We start from the raw sequence: 22,416 nt of genomic DNA on the forward strand, positions 1-22,416 counted from the left end.
TGTCATCCGGACCGCCCCCAGGACCAGGCTGGATGGTGATGCACCAGCCCCTTCATGACTGACCGAGGAGCGAAGCCTGCGTCCAGCGGACGCCTGCGCAGGAGCCTCATGACTATCGCCGCCACCACTCGGGGTTGAAGCACAGCGCCTCCCAGAGACCAAGGCCGGGACTGCAGGCCACGGGTCAGACGGCGATGTGATAGTCCGGCGCCTCCTACTGGCCGAGGCCGGGACAGCAGGCCCTGAGTCTGGCGGCGATGTGACAGTACCCCCCCCCCTCTAAGAGGGGCCTCTGGACCCTCAAAACCCGGTTTGTCAGGGTGGAGGAGATGAAACCTTCTAATCAACCGCTTAGCGCGAATGTCATTAGCGGGGACCCAGGACCTCTCCTCTGGGCCATAGCCCTTCCAATGCACCAAATATTGTACCGAGTTTCTCACTAGACGGGAATCAAGTATGCCTTGGACCTCGTACTCCAAGGCGCCCTTGACCAAAACTGGAGGAGGAGGGGACTGGACGGGACGAATTGGGGAACGGTATACCTTGAGGAGGGACTTATGAAAAACGTTAGGAATTTTAAACGACTGCGGGAGCTTTAACCGAAACGCTACCGGGTTAATTACCTCTAATATTTCATATGGGCCGATGAACCTGGGACCCAGTTTGGCCAACGGTACCTTAAGTTTGATGTTTCTTGTAGAGAGCCAAACCTTGTCACCAATTCCCAGGTGCGGCCCCTGGGATCGTCGTCTATTAGCCGCCGAAGTCTGTCTAATTTGAGCCCCTTTTAAATTAGAGTTTACTTCGGACCAAATAGTCTTCAGACGATGTATATTTTGCTCAACCCCTGGGATTTCCAACATCTTGGCCGAAAATGATCCAAAGCGCGGATATAGTCCAAGGTTACAGAAGAAGGGGGTAGTTTTGATGGAGTCTTGGTATCTATTATTGATCGCGAACTCTGCCAATGGCAAATGTTCCACCCAATCTGACTGATGTGCTGAGACATAGCAGCGGAGGTATTGCTCCAGCGTTTGGTTGGCACGCTCAGTTTGGCCATTCGTCTCGGGATGGTATGCCGAGGAAAAGGACAACTCAACACCAATACGTCTACAGAATGCCCTCCAGAACTTCGAGACGAACTGGGTACCCCTGTCGGATACGATATTTGCCGGAACGCCGTGCAAACGTACAACGTGAAGAACAAACAACTTGCTTAAGGTTTCAGAGTTGGGTAAGCCGGACAGGGGAACAAAGTGAGACTGTTTACTGAACCTGTCCACCACCACCCAAATACAAGTTTTCCCCTCGGAGGGTGGCAGGTCTGTAATGAAGTCCATGGAGATGTGGGTCCATGGACTGTCAGGGGTGGGCAAGGACTGAAGCCAGCCGGTAGGACGGTTATGGGGGGACTTGGCGCGAGCACAGACTTCACCCGCTGAGACGTACTCCTTACAGTCCTTGGCCACCGTTGGCCACCAAAAGTTCCTGGTTACCAGCCTAGTGGTATTATTGAGACCCGGGTGGCCTGCCAGGACGAAGTCGTGAGATTCTTTTAACACTCGTAAGCGAAAGGTAGCTGGAACGAATAATTTTTGAGGGGGCGTAGTGTCAGGAGCTCGTTCTGATGACCTACGGATCTCCTCCAGAAGGTCCAGAGATACTGCCGACACGACAATGCCATTAGCCAATATGGGACCTGGTTCATAGTCCTCGGTGTGTGTGGGTCAAAAGCTGCGGGAGAGGGCATCTGCCCTCACATTTTTGGTTCCGGGGCGAAAGGTGATTAAGAAATCAAACCTGGAGAAAAACAAGGCCCACCTGGCCTGCCTAGGGTTTAGTCTTTTAGCCGACTCTAGGTAGGTTAGGTTTTTGTGATCGGTAATAACAGTAACTTTGTGTTTGGTGCCTTCGAGGAAGTGGCGCCATTCCTCGAAGGCCCACTTGATTGCCAATAGTTCTCGGTTGCCGATGTCATAGTTTCTCTCCGTGGCAGAGAATTTGTGGGAGAAAAAGGCACATAGACGAAGCTGAGTGAGGGATGCAGTGCCTTGTGAGAGCACTGCTCCCACTCCGACTTCGGAGGCATCTACTTCCACAATAAACGGGTGGTCCAAGTTTGGTTGAATCAACACCGGGTTGGCCACAAAGCACTCCTTTAGTGTAGAAAAAGCCTGGGTTGCCTCAGGATTCCAATTAGTCACGTCCGCCCCTTTCCGGGTAAGGTCCGTGAGTGGCTTGGCAATCTCTGAGAATCCCCTGATGAATTTGCGATAATAATTCGCAAATCCCAAAAATCGCTGCAGTGCTTTCAGCGATTTGGGTTGTACCCAATCCTTGATGGGTTGAATCTTGGCAGGATCCATGCGGAACCCCTTGCCTGAGACCATGTATCCTAAGAACTGCACCTCTTCGGCAAAAAAAAACAAAAAAAAAAAAAAAACACATTTTTCATATTTCGCGAACAAAGAGTTTTCGCGCAGTCTTTGCAGTACTGAACGGACGTGTTGAGCATGTGTCACAGGGTCAGCAGAATAAATCAAAATGTCGTCCAGATATACGACGACATACTCCCCACAAATATCTCTGAAAATATCATTGACGAAGTGCTGAAATACTGCAGGAGCGTTACTGAGTCCGAAGGGCATTACCAGGTACTCAAAATGGCCAAGGGGTGTATTAAAGGCCGTTTTCCATTCGTCCCCATCTCTTATGCGGACCAGGTTATATGCCCCCCGGAGGTCAAGCTTAGTAAACCAGCGAGCTCCCAGTAACTGATTAAACAGATCAGGAATGAGTGGCAGTGGGTATTGATTTTTTACGGTTATGGCGTTCAGCTCACGGTAGTCAATGCATGGTCTGAGTCCACCATCTTTTTTCTCTACAAAGAAAAACCCAGCTCCTACAGGTGAGGTGGAAGGTCTAATGAAGCCCTTTCGAACGCTGTCTGCTATGTATTCCTTCATGGCTACACGCTCAGGACCAGAGAGGTTGAATATTCTCCCCTTAGGGAGACGGGCACCAGGGACCAATTCAATAGGACAATCGTATTCTCTGTGAGGAGGTAGTTTCTCAGACTCCACTATAGAGAAAACATCTTCATAATCCCTAAACGCATAGGGAATAGAAGGTGTTTTAATTTTAATCTGGTTTACTGAAAAAGACATACAGTTTCTCTGACACCATGGACTCCAGCGCACAACGTCACTTATGCGCCAGTCAATAACCGGATTATGTTGGTGCAACCATGGCATGCCTAACACAACTGGATCTGATAAATTGTATATAACAAGAAATGACATTTGTTCGTTATGTAATGTCTCCACTGACATAGAAATTTCGTCAGTAACGAATTCCACGCCTCCTTGGAATATAGATGTACCATTAATCGCAGTAGTCTGAATAGGCGCTTTAAGCCTTGACAGAGGTACACCAAGGCTCTTAGCAAATAAAAAATCCATAAGGTTGCCAGCAGCCCCACAATCTACAAAAGCCTTCACACACAGACGTTTCTTAGCAAAAGAAAGGGAAACTGGTAACAACAGTTTGGCCGCATTTGCGGGCAATACCTGACCCCCAAAGCTGTCCAGGGGGTGATGATCCCGGAGTGTGGATTTCCAAGAGCCAGCATTTTCCTTGAAGCTTCCAGGCTGCAGCATGCTTGAGCCTGAGAGTAACCTTCCAGGCTGTGCAATGTAACAGGTGTTTTTAGCCAAAAATCAGCTCAGTCAGGAGGAAGGAAAAAAAAAGGTGAGGAAAACTGCTTTTATATGTGTTAAGTGTAGACACAAAAAGCAGTTTTATTTTTTGGGCCGGATATAATGTGACGTCTGCCTGCGGTCTGGGCTGCAGCCAGACAACACCCCGAGAAACACTGATACCCTTTACCCCTATACAGGGATCTGGATTTATAGCAGAGCCCAGGAGGTGCTGTCTGAATAGGAGCAATAACCAGAGCAGGACGGTCGCCAGATAGGTGTTCCAACACAGGACACAAAGGCAATGATATCCGAGACTAAACCAGTCAGGCAGAAAAGGTATAAAAACGGTAGACAGCAGCAAAGACAGATACCAGGTCGAAGCCAGAGTCATAAACCAGGGGAGTCGCAGAGGTACAGAATCGTTAGGCAGAAGCAGAGTCAGAATCCAGGCCGAAGTCAGTGTCATAAACCAGGAGAGTCGCAGAGGTACAGAATCGTTAGGCAGAAGAAGGGTCAGAAGTCCAGGCAAAAGTCAGAGTCAGTCAACAGTAATACACACAGGGGAACCAAGAATATATCCGGCGGCCTGCAAGAGCAGTCCCAAGGTATTTGAGGGATCAGGTTCATCCCTCACAGGCCTGTGGGCTGATGATGTCATCCGGACCGCCCCCAGGACCAGGCTGGATGGTGATGCACCAGCCCCTTCATGACTGACCGAGGAGCGAAGCCTGCGTCCAGCGGACGCCTGCGCAGGAGCCTCATGACTATCGCCGCCACCACTCGGGGTTGAAGCACAGCGCCTCCCAGAGACCAAGGCCGGGACTGCAGGCCACAGGTCAGACGGTGATAGGACAGTCCGGCGCCTCCTAGTGGTCGAGGTCGGGACAGCAGGCCCTGAGTCTGACGGCGATGTGATAGTCCGGTGCCTCCTACTGGCCGAGGCCGGGACAGCAGGCCCTGAGTCTGGCGGTGACGTGACACATAGCCAGTACTATGGTAAAATGATAAGTAGATTAGATAGATAGATACAGTTTATGAGCTAGATAGATATATATGAGATAGATAGATAGATAGATAGATAGATAGATAGCTATGGGATAGATAGATCAGACACATATATCAGATAGACAGGAAGATAAAGCCTTACCAGCATATAACACGTGCAAAAAAAAAAAAAAAAAATCAGTTAGTAGAGTGAGATTTTTGGTGTTAGAAACGCCACAGCTCATCATGAATTACACTAGGTGTCCCACCACTGCTGCATCCCCCTACTCCCCCCCCCCCCCCCAGTCGCATTCCAGTTTTGCCCTACCCAGCTGAGCTTGGAGAAACCGGCAGAAAGACACCAAAAGTTGCAAAATATAGGCACAACTTTGAGATGTTAAATTGTGCGACTTTTCAATGCTTTATTAGAACTTGGCACTCCAAAAATAATGCAACAAATACATGTAGTTTATTCTGTTTCATAATAGAATAATCTATATGTATAAATCGACATTTCGGCCAATTATTAGGCCTTTATGAGAACCATGATACTGAGGTGTAACTTTCATCTCAGTGCTGCTAAATACTTTGCTTATTATCTTTGCCTGCACCTTTTCTTTTCCAATACATTCTGATGAAGGACTAATAATTGACCAAAACATTGATTTATGCAGTAGATTGCTTTGTGAAATGTTGTAATAAACTATATGTATTTCATTGTCACCGATGCATGTATGTGAGATGTGTCTGAGGGATGTGAGAATTGATCTCTGTGCAAGCAACAGCAGATAGTGTTACTCGCTAACCTCTCCCTTATGTTTGACCAACTGCATGTCATTTATCCTGGAAGGATGATGCAGTGATGAACTTTAAAAGGTTTTATTCACAGTACCTTGATAAGATGAAAGTAAGATGTCAGGGAAGATGAAGGGATTAAGATGAAGTAGAACATGGAAGATAGAGATAACAGGAGAATACTCTCTTCAGTCCTGATGCATGTGCTACAAAGATGGTACTAACCACAAGAAAAATGTGAGGAAGATAGGAGGAGTTACAGAAAGAGGTATTGTGGGAATTACAGCTTCAGAACATGAAAACATAATAACAATGGCACGTAGATGGCAGCAAAGTAGAACAAACACTGTAACCATACTATCTATATATGATAATAAATGAAGTAAACCATTAGAAAAATGGCCCTGTAACAGCTGAAAGCCTTTTTATCATTATTTATATAGCACCATTGATTCCATGGTGCTGTACATGAGAAGGTGTTACATACAAATTGCAGATATCACTTACAGTAAACAAACTAACAATAACAGACTGACACAGAGGGGAGAGGACCCTGCCCTTGTGGGCTTACATTCTACAGGATGATGGGGAAGGAGACAGTAGGTTGGGGGGTTGCGAAAGCTCCAGTGTTGGTGAGGCAGTAGCTCCATTAGTGATAAGGAGGCAGCGGGGTCATTGCAGGCTGTAAGCTTTCTTGAAGAGGTGGGTTTTCAGGTTCCCATCTGAAGGATCCAAATGAGATTGATAGTCGGACGTGTTGGGGCACAGAATTCCAGAGGACGGGGGATACTAGGGATAAGTATTGGAGGTGATTAGGTGAGGAGTGAATAAGTGTGGAGGAGAGAATGAGGTCTTGGGAGGACCAGAGATTACGTGAGGGAAGACATTGGGAGATTAGTTCAGAGATATATGGAGGAGACAGTGTATGGATGGCTTTGTGGGTCAGTATTAGTAATTTGAACTGGATACGCTGAGGAAATGGGAGCCAGTGAATAGATTTGCAGGGAGGAGAAGCGGAGGAGTAGCGAGGAGAGAGATGAATTAGTAGAGTTAAGGATGGACTGGAGAGGTGCGAGAGTGTTAGCATGGAGGCCACAGAAAAGAATGTTGCAGTAGTCAAGGTGGGAGATGATGAGGGCATGCACAAGCATTTTAATAGATTGAAGGTTAAGGAAAGGACAGATTCTGGATATATTTTTGAGCTGGAGGCGACAGGAGGTGGAAAGAGCTTAGATGTGTGATTTGAAGGACAGGGCAGAGTCAAGGGTTACTCCGAGGCAGCAGACCTCCGGTACGGGGGAAAGCGTGATGTCATTAATTGTGGTAGATAGATCAGGTAAGGAAGATCTGTGAGATAGAGGAAAGATGATGAGTTCAGATTTGTCCACCTTGAGTTTGAGGAAGCGAGAGGATAAGAAGGAGGGTATGGCTGATAGACACTCCGGGATTCTGGACAGTAGAGAGGTGATGTCTGGGCCAGAAAGGTAGATCTGAGTGTCATCAGCATACAGGTGGTACTGGAGTCCATGGGACTGTATAAGTTGTCCCAGGTCAAATGTATAGATTGACAAGAGAAGGGGTCCTAGAACAGAGCCTTGGGGGACTCAAACACAGAGAGGGTTGAATGAGGAGGTAGTATGGGAATGGGAGACGCTGAATGTGTGGTTGGAAAGGTATGAGGAGATCCAGGATAGGGTGAGGTCTTTGATGCCAAAGGAGGAAAGGATCTGTAGTAGGAGGCAGTAGTCAAATGTGTTGAAAGCAGAGGACAGGTCTAGAAGAAGGAGTATAGAGTATTGTCCATTAGCTTTGGCTATAAGTAGGTCATTAGTAATTTTGGTCAGTGCACTCTCAGTGGAATGATGGGGACAGAAACCAGATTGTAGATTGTCAAAGAGCAAGTTATATGACAGGTGGGTGAAAAGATCAGTGTGGACGTGCTGCTCCAGGCGTTTGGAAGCGGAAGGGGAGCAGCAATATTGGCCAATAGCTGGACACAGTGGTTGGGTCGAGGGTTGGCTTTTTAAGGATAGGCGTGATTGGGGCATGTTTGAAAGCAGAAGGGAAGGTACCAGAAGTTAGTGATAGGTTGAAGAGGTGGGTTAGGGATGGGATAAGTGTGGCGGTGAGGTTGGGGAGGAGGTGGGATGGGATGAGGTCTAGTGCACAAGTGGTGAGGTGTGATTTGGAGAGGAGACAATTAAGCTCACCTTCAGTGATGTTGGAGAGGGAGGTTATGGGGTTTGGGCATTGGTCTGGTATACAAAGAGGTTGTGATGGTTGAACAATAAAGACTTGTCTTGTTTGGTTGATCTTATTTTTGAAGTGTGTGGCAAAGTCCTCAGCAGAGATGAGGGAGGTTGGAGGTGGAAGTGGTGGGTGCAGGAGGGAGTTAAATGTTTTGAATAACTGTTTGAGGTTGTAGGATAGGAAAGATACAAGGGTTGTGAAGTAGGCCTGTTTAGCAGAGGTGAGGGCAGATTTGAAAGCGAGTGTTGCCTGATTGAATGCAGTGAAATCATCTTGCAAATTTGATTTCTTCCAATGTCGCTCTGCAACCCTGAACACTTACCAGAACTTTAGTGATGTTATTGTGCCAGGGTTGTCTATTGATACGTCGCATTCTGCCATGACCGAGAGGGGCGACCGTGTCAATAGCTGATGTGAGAGTGGCATTGTGGAAAGCAGTGGCACTGTGTCGTGGAGTGAGGATATGGATGCCAGTGGTAGAATAGTCAGAGAGCTTGTGGGTGTCTAGGTGTGCGAGGTTTCTGCGGAGCTGCACATGTTGCTGGATATGGGTGACAGGTGAGGAAGACAGGGATATGAAAGTGAATAGATGGTAGTCGGATAGAGGGAGAGGGAAGGTGGTGAAATTAGATAGAAAGTAGAGGCGGGTGAAGACCAGGTCTAATGTATGTCTGTGTGGATGGCTGCGGAGGACCACTGAGTAACTCCAAAAGATAATGTAAGGGACAGAAGTTTGGAGGCTGTTGACTGAAGAGTATCAGAGGGGATGTTGAAGTCACCCAAGAAGATAGTGGGAATGTCAGTGGAAAGAAAGTGAGGAAGCCAGGTAGAGAATTGGTTATTAAAGGCATTGGCCGGGCCCGGAGGTCAGTAAATGACGGCCACTTGGAGATTGGAGGGAGAGTAGATGTGGACCGAGTGGACTTCAAAAGAGGGGAGGATAAGGGAGGGTAGAGGTGGGTTTGGGCTGAAGTTGCAATTAGTGGAAAGGAGAAGACCCACTCCTCCACCATGTCTGTTGCCGGGGCAAGGAGTGTGGGTGAAGTGGAGGCTGCCATAACACAGTGCAGCAGGGGAGACTGTGTCGGATGGTGTCAGCCACGTTTCTGTGAGGGCGAGGAAGGCAAGATTGCAAGAGAGAAAGAGGTAATGAATCACATGAAGTTTACTGCAGATGGAGTGGACATTCCAGAGTGCTCTAGAGAGGGAGCAGGGGGTGGGAGTCAAGGGCATGGGTTTTACATTGGAAAGATTGCGGTAGATCATTTTAGATAAGGAGCGGTAGGAGGGGGTAGTAATGGGAAGTAGGAGCTGTGGGGTGCAGGATTGGGAGATTTGTCACCAGCAGTAAGGAGGAGCAGAGAGAGGGAAAGCAGGTGGAAGAAGGAGAGTGGCCAGCTTGTTTTATGTTTTTTTTAGGAGAGATCTGAGGTTGAGGAGCAGGTCAGCAGAGTAGGTCAGGTGGGGAGGGAAGGGGAGACAATTATTGGTTAGAGGGTGTTGGGGTTTGGGAATAGTGAAGGAGATTGAGGATTAATGGAGCAAACACTGTAAGGGCATATGTAAACATGGTGAAGGAGTAAGATGGGTTAATAGAAAAGCTAGGCCCAAGTTATAAGAAGTGCTTATTCGGCAGACATACCCATAAGAGACAGATACGTAGTGTGGGGTCCTGACTCCTGCCGTGACTAACTGCCGTTGAAATAACCGCAGCTTCTCGATACTTAGCTGCAGTGATACTTTGCTGCAGGGGAACGCATGCCAGACACCACATGTGTGCACCCCTTAGGATGCTACTAAATATATAGGACTGAGTAGAGGATCAGGTGAGAGGGATTGTGGGAGCTGGCTTTGGATAAAGTTGGCTAGCACACCAGGGAACGATAGATGATAGATAATAGATAATGATCAAAGGCACTGAGCCTGGCTACATCTATATGTATAACACCTAGGACCATATAACATCTCTAGTGATGCCAACCATGGATATACAGTAGTGAGTATTGAGTAAAATGCAACAAATTAATTTAGCAAAAATTCATCAGGCACCACCATATACCATTAAAAGAAATGTTGCAGGATGATAAACAGCAGGTAACAGCAAGCAGAGGTTGTGCCATTACAATAAATGTTGCAGGATGATAAGCAGCAGATGACAGCAAGCAGAGGTTGTACCATTAAAAGAAATGTTGCAGGATGATAACCAGCTGATGACAGAAAGCAGAGGTTGTACCTTTGTGAAGAGAGTATATAGATGTTAATTCTTGTCCATTGAAATAACTGCAGCTTCTCGATACTTACTTGTTAGGGACGGCGGAACGCACTAAATATAAATAATAGGAAGTGCATTCGCCGCCCGGGGTCCACCGTGCAGTAGGTGTAACAACCGCTGCTGAGTAATGGCGGACTTGCTATATGGCGATATACTGCGCTCGGGTTAAACGTCACCCGGCGTGCGCAGAGCGGACTCTGTTAAACTCACAGAGGCCCAAAAGCATAAATGCCGAGCCTGTTAGCTTCACAGGTCTCAGCTGGCATGCACACACGGTATATGGTCACAGGACACGGCCCAAGACAGAAGTCGGTGTCCGTCTTGACCTACCGTGCGTGCGTGCGGCGTTGCTACCGTGGATTCCGGTAAGTGCTGCTAACTGCAGCGCAGCGGTAACTACTGCCGCTATACGATAGTGCCGTGAGGCGTGACACCATCGGATGCTACTGCAGAGGTGCGGTATGCACTGTGGCCTATAGCTTGCCACTGACTGGCATTGACTATCTCTCTAGTTCCCTATCCACATGCGTAACATCCGAGGGAAGGGGTTTCAAATGAGTCAGTCACCAGAATCATACATCCGTCACCATTCACACATAGCAAGTATAGTCTATACTAGTGCATGGGCGAGCAGCCATGCGGGCCTTTTATAGCCATGCGCTTCCGGGACCTTCCAGACCTCTGAGATGGGCCAATCAGATCAGGACAAGGACCTGAGCATGTGACCCCCGATCTCCACTGGGAGATCGTCTTGTGGGCATGCCCAGTAGCACGGCGAGAGGACTTAGCCTCTGGAGTGGTTTCCTGCAAAGCAGGTTGCGCTACCATTGCTGGTCCAGAGGTGGCAGCAACATCCAGACCCAGAGAGCTGGTCTGAGCAGGGCACCTGGATTACCGAGATTGCTGTGCAGGTCCCTGAGTGGTCGGAAAGGAATCGGAGACCACTGGATGTATGGCTCTGGATTCCTGCTGTGCAGCTGCAGGAATCTGATGCCTAACACTACCCCCCTCCTAGGCCCCCCCTCTGAGCCTTGCTACGCTCAAAGGCCGCGATCAGGAGCGGAGCGTGGATGTTCTCCACTGGCTCCCAGGTCCGGGCCTCTGGACCATGACCCTTCCAGTCCACCAAATAAAACTTTTTGCCACGCACAATCCTGCATCCCACAATGGCGTTAACCTCAAACTCGTCCGAAGACAAGTCTGATGACTTGGTAGATGACTCAGAGAATCGGGCCATGTGAACAGGTTTAAGAAGGGACACATGGAAAACATCAGAAATGGCTAAATGTGGAGGAAGAGCCAGGCGGTAGACCACCGAGCTGATTCGCTCGAGATCCTTAAAAGGTCCGATGTATCGCGGCGTGCAGCTTGATGTTTCGAGCAGAGAGCCACACCAAGTCGCCAGGGGAAAAGGTTGGAGCGGGTTGCCGATGTGTGTCAGCGGATGCCCTCATTCTTTCTTTAGAGGCATGAATAGCATCCTGAGTGCGATCCCAAATGTCGCAAGCCTCCACTGCCCAGTCTGCCACCCTGGAGTCAGCGGAGGACACTGGCATCGGGACAGGGATGCGCGGATGCTGGCCGTAATTTAGAAGGAACGGCATCTGACCAGTGGAATCAGCCACTGCATTATTCAGGGCAAATTCAGCCCATGGTAGCAAGGATGCCCAGTCATCCTGCCTGGCAGAGACTCTCTCAACCAAGCCGTTCGTCTCGGGATGGTAAGCGGAGGACAGGTTTAGCTCAAGGCTGAGTAGGCTGCAGAGCTCCCTCCAAAACCGGTAGGCGAACTGGGGACCTCGATCACTGACAATTTTGTCCGGCATGCCATGTAGACGGAATACATGTTTTATGAACAGTGTGGCAAGACCACGAGTGGAAGGCAACCGCGTGAGTGGCACCAGATGCACCATTTTAGAAAAATGGTCGGTGACCACCCAGATGACCGTACTGCTACCAGGCTTAGGCAGGCCAACCACAAAATCCATACCAACCATCTCCCAAGGTCTATCTGCCACCGGCAAAGGGTACAATAACCCAGCTGGCCTCTGTCTAGAGGACCTGTTCCGTGCACACGAGACACATGCTTGTATGTATTCCTTAGTGTCTCAAGCCATGTGCGCCACCAATGCGACCTTGCCAGGAGTTCTGTGGTCTGCTTATTGCCAAAGTGACCACCCACCCTGGACGCGTGCGCCCAGGCGAGAACCTCCGACCGTACCTGAGAAGGCACAAAGGTCTTGCCCGGTGGCACTGACTCGAGAGCAACTGGAGCCACGGTCGTAAAGCTCTCCAGAGGGAGAATTAGCCGTGGCTCAGCCTCCCCTTCCTCTGCTGAGACCACCGAGCGCGAGAGATCATCCGCACGGACGTTCGTCTCTCCAGAGAGATAGTGCAAGGTGAAGCGGGAGAAGAAGAGCGACCACCTAGCTTGACAAGAGTTCAAGCGCTGAGCCATTTGTAAATAGACCAGATTTTTATGGTCCGTATACACCTGGAAGGGAAACCGGGCTCCTTCCAGGAGATGTCTCCACTCAGAAAAGGCCAACTTCATTGCTAGCAGATCCCTGTCCCCGATGGAGTAATTTTTCTCCGCCGGTGAGAAGGTCTTAGAAAAGAAGCAGGGATGCTTCCGACCTTGAGCATCCTTCTGGAAAAGGACTGCTGCTGCACCAACGGAAGGGGCATCCACCACCAGGATAAATGGTTTATCCACATCGGGACGGTGTAAGATGGGAGCGCCAGCAGAATGGAATTTTAGAGACGAGAAGGCCTTGGAGACCTGTTCAGACCAAGCATTAGGATTAGCTCCTTTCTTTGTGAGAGCAACCAAAGGAGCTACCAGTGTGGAGAAGTGAGGTGAATCTATCCCTAAGCCTATGCACAGTACATGACAAATACATTTACATTACAGTACACAAACATCAGTAAACATATATAAACGTCAAGGTGCCACATGTGATATATGAACAGTGTTCAGTGGAGAGGAGGCAAGTGAAGGTCCCCTGCCACCTCCTTACACTTTTCCCTCCTAAAATATGGTCGTCCCCGACCATGGCGGCACCTGCAAGTTCAAAACTGTTAGAAATTTAAAAAAAAACATATTTACAATTAATACAGTCTTTATCTGATGACTTTTGTGGTTCAACCTTGACCCCGGGTCCACTCGATTGGAGCCCCGAAGCAAAAGAGTTCAATTTCTTATAGTGTGGGTCTGACTGACCCTCGTCCCTTAGCTCCTAGGATCCGTAAACAACACACTGGCTCGACGGCCAACTTAGCAATGGCCCATGTAGTCCTGACCCGGCTCACTCCTCAGGTCCTCCTGCTCAAATTTTTTTCCATCTCCCTCCTGGAGTAGAGTACGGGCCCATTAATACAAGTGCGCTGCTTTTGTTAAGGGGCAACAGTCCAGAGTTATAGTGGGTAAAATTCAGGGCTAAAACAGGTAAAATGCAGGGCTAAAACAGTTCAGTTCTTAAAGCAGCCGCACACGCACAGTCCATTTTCTTCTCAAGGTTGATTAACTTCTTCAGGGCCTCGGTCCCATAATCCAGCAGGGGGTGCGCAACGGGCACATGTAAAACTTGGATGATGGGGGGGAAACAAAACACAGTCACTTTAACTGTGACCGCACTGGTCACCTACCGACACTTAGTCCTGGTGCCGTCTAGGGCTTCCTGCCCTTCTGGAGACGTGGAACAGTGTCAGATATTTTTCTCCAGTGCAACTAGCACAACACACTGAAAGGGTCACTTCAATCAATAAAGGGCCGGTAGCCAGCGTAGTGGGCCGCATTCTGTCCCCAAGCAATAATAAATGTGTCGCCCGAAGCCCTGCTGGAGGAGGTCTCTCCACTGCTCCTTCCCTCCACCAGCGGCAGATTCAGCGTACCCGGAGCCTCCTGCTCCCGAGGCCCAACTGAGGCCACCATGTCCATTAAGGTCGTCTCTGCTGGGCTCTGCTGCCTATACAGGAACTCCTTCTCCTATATCCCTGGCTCTGCACTAGCCTGCTCCTGACTCCTCCCCACTGGAAATCCCCTATGCTGCCTGTACCTAACTAAGGTCTAAGGGTAAGGTTCCTCCTTGTGGAGAGTGACATACCAGCTCTGGATTGTCAAGGTAAGGAGGCATATTCGCTCTTCTGGGAAATTTAATATGCAAATTGCCTCTTAGTACCTAGCTAACACTCTTATCTATTCCGTTCTATTCTTTATGATGTCCCCCTCTATTCTAATCCCCTAGGGTCCTATACTATTTCCTAATCTATCCCTAAGCCTACGCACAGTACATGACAAATACATTTACATTTACAGTACACAAACATCAGTGAACATATATAAACGTCAAGGTGCCATACGTGATACATGAAAAGTGTCCAGGGGAGAGGAGGCAAGTGAGGGTCCCCCACCACCTCCTTACAGTGACCCCTGTGAGCTTTTTGCTATAATGTCCATGTTCATTATATCTTTGGTATACTGTAAAATAGATTACCACTGCACTTCAAATCAAAATTCAGACGAGGTCTCATCATCCTGGGTCCACCAACATGATTGCTGTCCAAGTTCCTACTATTACAAGTTTTGCTTCTCCAGGAATCCCCCCACACCCTGAGACAATTTACCAATCTCTTCCTGACCAAAACATCAATAAGCACAGCCCAGCATAAGCCAAAATCAATAGAGCCAAAATCAGCAAGATGAAAATATCAGTGCCTGGAGGATAAGAACATCATGGAAACTACTGAAATAAGCAGAGAATATGAACTGTCCCAAATCTAGAAGAACCACAGAACCTGTAATGACTAAGAGTCCACAGTTTGGTCACTGAACTAGGATAGCACTAACATACCTATAAAACCATGGAGAGAGGACAGTATCCTGTAGGATGAGGCCCTCTTCCTGCTATGATGCCCAAAATTCTCAACAATGCAGAACATTCACTCTCTGAGCTTTTCCCGAACTCCCTGGAGGGAGAGAAACTATGCAACCTACTGGCTAAAGAAGACACGTCATAGCAGCACAAAGTGTTAGTGCGTGCCATACACTGAAAGGATGATATGTCATGCCTATTCCAACTCAGAATTTGTTAAAATCCCTCATTACTTTAAAGTTTTCTTGAATTATACAAATATTAGAGAAAGATAGATAGATAGATAGATAGATAGATAGATAGATAGATGGACGAATGGATGGATAAACAGGCAGACAGATTGATATGAGCAATAGATATACAGGTGCTTCTCACAAAATTAGAATATCATCAAACAGTTAATTTATTTAAATTCTTCAATACAAAAAGTGAAACTCATATATTATATAGAGTCATTACAAATAGAGTGATCTATTTCAGGTGTTTATTTCTGATAATGTTGATGATTATGACTTACAGCCAATGAAAACCCAAAAGTTATTATCTCAGTAAATTGGAATACTTTATAACACCAACTTGAAAAATGATTTTAAAATGTTGGCCTACTGACATGTATGTTCAGTAAATGCACTCAATACTTGGTTGGGACTCCTTTTGCATCAATTACTGCATTAATGCAGCTTGGCATAGAGGCGATCAGCCTGTGGCACTGCTGAGGGGTTATGGAAGCCCAGGTTGCTTTGATAGCAGCCTTCAGCTCATCTGCATTGTTGGGTCTGGTGTCTCTCATCTTCCTCTTGACAATACCGGTTAAGGTCAGATGAGTTTGCTGGCCAATCAAGCACAGTGATACTGTTTTTATACCAGGTATTGGTACTGATAGCAGGTGGACAGGTGACAAGTCCTGCTGGAGAATGAAATTTCTTTCTCCATAAAGCTTGTCGGCAGAGGGAAGCATGAAGTCCTATAAAATTTCCTGGTAGATGGCTGTGCTGACTTTGGTCTTGATAAAACATAGTGGATCTACACCAGCAGATGACATGGCCCCCCAAGGCATCACTGATTGTGGACACTTCACACTAGACCTGAAGAAGCTTGGATTGTGGCCTCTCCACTCTTCCTCCAGACTCTGGGACCTTGATTTCCAAATGAAATGCAAAATTTACTTTCATTTGAAAACAACACCTGGGGTCACTGAGCAACAGTCCAGTTCTTTTTCTCCTTTGCCCAGGTAAGACGCTTCTGGCGTTGTCTAATGCTCATGAGTGGCTTGATACAAGACATATGACACTTGTAGCCCATGTCCTGGCTATGTCTGTGTGTGGTGGCTCTTGAAGCAATGACTCCAGCAGCAGTCCACTCCTTGGGAATCTCCCCCAAATTTTTGAATGTCCTTTTCTTAACAATCCTTTCAAAGATGTGGTTATCCCAATTGCTCGTGCACATTTTTTCTACCACACTTTTTCCTTCCACTCAACTTTCCATTAATATGCTTGGATAGAGCACTCTGTGAACAGCCAGTTTCTTTAGCAATGACCTTTTGTGGCTTACCCTACTTGTGGAATGTGTCAATGACTGCGTTCTGGACATCTGTCAAGTCAGCAGTCTTCCCCTTGATTGTGGAGCCTACTGAAACAGACTAAGGGACCATTTTAAACACATAGGAAGCCTTTGCAGTTTTTTTGTTAATTATTCTAATTTACTGAGATAATGACTTTTGGGTTTTCATTGGCTGTAAGCCATATTCATCAACATTAACAGAAATAAACACTTGAAATAGATCACTCTGTATGTAATGACTCAATATATTAGTTTCACTTTTTGTATTGAATAACTGAAGTAAATTAACTTTTTGATGATATTCTAATTTTGTGAGAAGCACCTGTGTATATATACATAATAGACAGACAGATAGAGGAAATAGATGGAGGGATAGCTAGATAGATGGATGGATGGATAAATAGAAAATATAATTTAAATGGGAAATAATAAATAAATCAAACAGATATAAATACTTTAAATTTGCTACTTTAGTTTGCACTCTAGATTTTCCATCTTTACCTGAATTCAGATTTCATCATTTGTGGAAAGAAAAGAGCATTCTTCAGTAGGAAAAAAACAGAGAGCAATAACAGGAGAAGAAACAAGCTTTGGTGCCTGCAGCAAATCTTTTCGGAAGCTTCCGCAGCTCTTATAGATATATCAGACGATGGCTGTAATGTGGACAATACATTTAGAAAGACAGCGTGTGGGCACGGCTCTCCCTGCTTCTTCATTGTCTTCGTCTCTCTGTAATTCCAAACACTCTTGAGCGCAATGGGGGATATTGAAAAGAAACAGGAAAAATGCAAAATTGCTTGAAATGTTTATGATGCTTGAGCATTTACAACGGCTCAATAACCACTGCTGAAATGTGAAGAAAATTTCTCTCCAATTCAGGAATATATAAAAATGTCCTGAACCTTCCTCGCAGATCTTCGCCACTGTCTACTGGAAGGTCCCAACAATGTAGCTTATCTACCTTGTAGATAGAATGATTTTAATGTGGCTTTTGGTGCCTCATTTCCCAAATCCGAATGACTGATACCCAACTAAAAGTACGTATAGTCTTTATGTGACCTGAGCACCATCAGAGTGCACTGACTGACCACTCAGTTCAACTACACACAGTGTTATATAGATGTGTGCCCCGCGCCTTACATTTATGAGTAGCACTGTGATTAGTACAGTTATGAGGACACTGTGATTGGCATTATGAGGCACTGTGGTTTACACTTTTATGGAATTCACTGTGGTTGTCACTGCCATCGGCATTGTGAGGAGCATGTCATGGAGCATTGTGGTTGTAACTGATATGGGGATACATGGATGGCACGCTTATATGGCAGTGTAGTTGACTCTGTTATGGGAGCACTGTGATTGGTAATGATATGGGGTCATTATGAAATATACAGTCACTTTCACTGTTACTGGAAGGCTATAACTGCCATTTTTACCGGGGCACTTTGACTACTACTGTAGCACCATTATTGTCACCATCATGCTGGACACTGCCCCATCCATACCTTCTATGGTGCTGTTTATAGTGATATTGGTATTATAACCCATATAGAAACCCCTATCCAAGATGATGATAGCTTATTCTACTACGATCAACATTATCACAAACAATGAATAGAAGACTGTCAACTCTGTCTTCCAGCCGGTCAGAAGTTGTGATCACAAGATGGCGTAGCAGAGAGGTGCCAGCTAGAGAGGAAGATGGCGGCTGGTAAGTGTAATACTAGGGTCGGGGAACTTACATTAGTAGCACCACTCCAGCGCTGAAATAAAAAAAATTCTGGTGCTTTAAAAAATAATAATGCCATTGTTATGGGGTTACTGCAACAGTGTGGAGGCAGAAAACCGCAGTTTCTGATTGCTCCTACTCCGGAGCTCAGAAGAATCACTTCTCCTTCATTTTAAATGTGTTTATTTCTTCTGGCAGAACAGGGGTTTATCGGCCATGTTGGAAATCCCTGTGCTCACAGCTGAGCTTGGTTAGCCACTTCTTTTCCCTTTATAATCTGGGCTGTTACAAATCCTTGTCAGATAAAGCATTTGCTGCATGGCTAATGGAGGGAGAGGAGTTTATGAGGGATCTCACAAGGGAAGGGGGGCCTCTACTTCGCTCACCTCGGGGAAGGGGAGAGAAGGATCTGCAGGGCTCGGCTCTCTGGCACCACCACTTGCTCCAGGTCAGTCAGGGAGCTGCACCGAGGACAAACTTTCGCCAGAAAGGCTTCCCTTTGGTAATTCCTTATCCTTTTCTATTTTGGTTTATACCTCTACCTTCACACCCCAATGCATTGCTCTGTTATATGTGAGTGAATACTTTGTATGGCTGGAGTTTTCTGTTAACTCTTGCTTGTGTTGCCTTATTTGTTGGGTTGGTGTACTATGGTGCACAGTAGCGCCCCTCTTCCTTGTGTGGGGGAAGTGAACAGATGGAGAGCTAACTCAGGAGATAAGGTAAGGGCAGAAGCCCCAACATCTTCACCTTTGGAAGTATCCCGGGGAGTAGGGTGAGCTAGGGTGCCTAGTGTTAGGGACAGGGAAGGAGCCCCTGGTCCCAAGTCACCCAATAGCTGTGTCATGACATTGGTCAAAGCCTTATTTGTGGCTGTTATTTGGTGTTAACGCTAGGAGTTATCTGTTTGGTTTTGGTTAGGTGAGTATTTCCTTATCCTCTCCCATTAGGTTGGTCGCTGCTACTGTTCTCTTGTTCTCTACTTTGTTGTTTCTTGAGCATATTTGTGTGATTTCAGTTTCCTTTCATTTCCATCTCATTTGTGCCATCCGTTTCACATCTGTCCCATAGTTCCCGGGGTGGGTGAGGGAATAGTTTCAGTGTGCATTCAGGAGTATAGTAAGGTTGTCAACTCAGGCCTCTCTACCTTTAAGAGTATCTCTGGGACAGGGATAGTGAAGGTCCCAGCTCCAGGGATAGTGGCAGGCCCCTCTCCCTTATTTCAGACCAGTACATCATGAGACATACAACCTGAAGACAGGTGTGGTACTATGACCCGGGATATAGCAATTAGGTTGTTTTTTTCTAGCTGCACATCCCTTTAAGACATGTCTTACATTGCGTTTGATTATAATTTTTGTTCCTAAGTCTATAATTACAAAATGTGAATTTCTACGACGATTTTGTGGTTGAGCCTGAACTATTGCTATACTAATGAAGTTGGTCGGCATTGCTCTTTTTTCGAAAAACACTCTAGTGATTAAATTATTGAATGTCTCCTATTTGCTCTTAATTGTAGAATCCTTACCTCATTCCATCAGCCTGGTGAGATTGTAATCGAAAACAGTAACCTCTAATACGCCCAGGCGCCATCAGACGCCTTGTTTAAGAAGCCTACTGTGGTCTTTTCAGGCACGGAGAGGGTTAAGGTAGTGTAATAATTTTTTGTGCTCCTACTGTCATTTGTAATTGACTCATTTTAGCATAATATCGCTCCCGCTTCATATGTTTCCAGTTTCCAAATTCCCCCCTGGAGCTTTTTACGGAATAATGTTTTGTCTTTGGAAACAAGAGTAATGCCTTGGATTGTTTTTAATAGAGCCAGAGTTATGTCATCAAAAATTAATTTAATTGAACTTGAGGTTATTTGTTTCCTTCAAGCTTTTTTTTCCCTCATTATCTTTTTGATTTTTTTTTTTTCTTTTCTCGTATTTTCTCTTTTCTAGGTGGAATGTTACAGAGAGAAGTTTCCGAGCTGGCGTGACTTTCATGTACAGTTCATGAAATCTGTCTCCTGGAGAGATCTGACGATGTTGTTTTTCATTATTTAAAGAATCTGTGGAAAGTTTAAAGTTGCTTGGTATAAATTAGACCTCCGAGATGCACTCATTTCGCTTTCAGGTCTTCTAAGAACGGTTCACTGGTTACGTCTCTTATTCCTCCACCCTTTTATATATAGAGATATATTTATTTTTTATTCTTTTATTTTTTTTTTTTTTTTACTTTCACTGGCGGTGGAATGTGACCCAGAAACTTCTGTTTGAAAAAGAAACCTTTCCTCTAGTACAACATTGTCTCATTGTAAATATTAATGCTTCATAGATAAAGGAAGACTCTGTTACCTGCTAAGATTAGACATGGAAATGTTGATTATCGTATTCTAAGGAAGGGACACTATTGTGCATGAATTTGCCGCTCGCTCAGACTGTCAAAGGTGACAGGGTTTCGACAAAATCTACATCATGTAAAACAATGTCATGAAGGATGAATAAAAAAATCATTCACAAGGAAAAAATGCAGACAGACAGTTTTCCATCAAACACACAAAGCAAAAATAAAATGGGTTCCATGAAGACGGATTTATTAAATTTTGTCCCCATTCTCTTCCCTATACAATAAATCTTTAACAAGAAAATCTGATCCAATAGTCATGAAGCACTTCCCAGCTACAATAAACTACAGTATATGGACAAAGGTATTGTGACACACCTACAGTTGTGGCCAAAAGTATTGACACCCCTGCAATTCTGTCAGATAATACTTAGTTTCTTCCTGAAAATGATTGCAAACACAAATTCTTTGGTATTATTATCTTCATTTAATTTGTCTTAAATGAAAAAAAAAACAAAAGAGAATGAAGCAAAAAGCAAAACATTGATCATTTCACACAAAACTCCAAAAATGGGCCACACAAAAGTATTGGCACCCTCAGCCTAATACTTGGTTGCACAACCTTTAGCCAAAATAACTGCGACCAATCGCTTCCGGTAACCATCAATGAGTTTCTTGCAATGCTCTGCTGGAATTTTAGACCATTCTTCTTTGGCAAACTGCTCCAGGTCCCTGATATTTGAAGGGTGCCTTCTCCAAACTGCCATTTTTAGATCTCTCCACAGGTGTTCTATGGGATTCAGGTCTGGACTCATTGCTGGCCACCTTAGAAGTCTCCAGTGCTTTCTCTCAAACCATTTTCTAGTGCTTTTTGAAGTGTGTTTTGGGTCATTGTCCTGCTAGAAGACCCATGACCTCTGAGGGAGACCCAGCTTTCTCACACTGGGCCCTAAATTATGCTGCAACATTTGTTGGTAGTCTTCTGACTTCATAATGCCATGCACACGGTCAAGCAGTCCAGTGCTAGAGGCAGCAAAGCAACCCCAAAACATCAGGGAACTTCCGCCATGTTTGACTGTAGGGATCATGTTCTTTTCTTTGAATGCCTCTTTTTTTCTCCTGTAAACTCTATGTTGATGCCTTTGCCCATAAAGCTCTACTTTTGTCTCATCTGACCAGAGAACATTCTTCCAAAACGTTTTAGGCTTTTTCAGGTAAGTTTTGGCAAACTCCAGCCTGGCTTTTTTATGTCTTGGGGTAAGAAGTGGGGTCTTCCTGGGTCTCCTACCATACAGTCCCTTTTCATTCAGACGCCGACGGATAGTATGGGTTGACACTGTTGTACCCTCGGACTGCAGGGCAGCTTGAACTTGTTTGGATGCTAGTCGAGGTTCTTTATCCAACATCCGCACAATCTTGCGTTGAAATCTCTTGTCAATTTTTCTTTTCTGCCCACATCTAGGGAGGTTAGCCACAGTGCCATGGGCTTTAAACTTCTTGATGACACTGCGCACGGTAGACACAGGAACATTCAGGTCTTTGGAGATGGACTTGTAGCCTTGAGATTGCTCATGCTTCCTCACAATTTGGTTTCTCAACTCCTCAGACAGTTCTTTGGTCTTCTTTCTTTTCTCCATGCTCAATATGGTACACACAAAGACACAGGACAGAGGTTGAGTAAACTTTAATCCATGTCAACTGGCTGCAAGTGTGATTTAGTTATTGCCAACACCTGTTAGGTGCCACAGGTAAGTTACAGGTGCTGTTAATTACACAAATTAGAGAAGCATCACATGATTTTTCGACCAGTGCCAATACTTTTGTCCACCCTCTTTTTTATGTTTGGTGTGGAATTATATCCAATTTGGCTTTAGGACAATTCTTTTTGTGTTTTTTCATTTAAGACAAATTAAATGAAGA

The 22,416-nt window shown here is 45.8% G+C and overlaps 1 long non-coding RNA gene across 2 annotated transcripts; it reads left to right on the forward strand.

Annotated features, from left to right (window-relative positions):
• Window positions 1-4,397: 4,397 nt before the first annotated feature.
• LOC141096128 (uncharacterized) lies at window positions 4,398-20,766 on the forward strand. 2 transcript variants are annotated; one of them, XR_012233597.1, is made up of 3 exons: window positions 4,398-4,536; window positions 17,989-18,147; window positions 20,112-20,766. It is a non-coding gene; the product is annotated as an uncharacterized lncRNA (long non-coding RNA). The 2 variants fall into 2 exon arrangements; XR_012233598.1 differs by having other exon boundaries at window positions 18,079-18,147.
• The last annotated feature ends 1,650 nt before the right edge of the window (window positions 20,767-22,416 follow it).

This window comes from Dendrobates tinctorius, unplaced genomic scaffold (assembly GCF_039654945.1).
Source record: "Dendrobates tinctorius isolate UK_male_01 unplaced genomic scaffold, ASM3965494v1 ptg000071l, whole genome shotgun sequence".
Taxonomy (NCBI): Eukaryota; Metazoa; Chordata; class Amphibia; order Anura; family Dendrobatidae; genus Dendrobates; species Dendrobates tinctorius.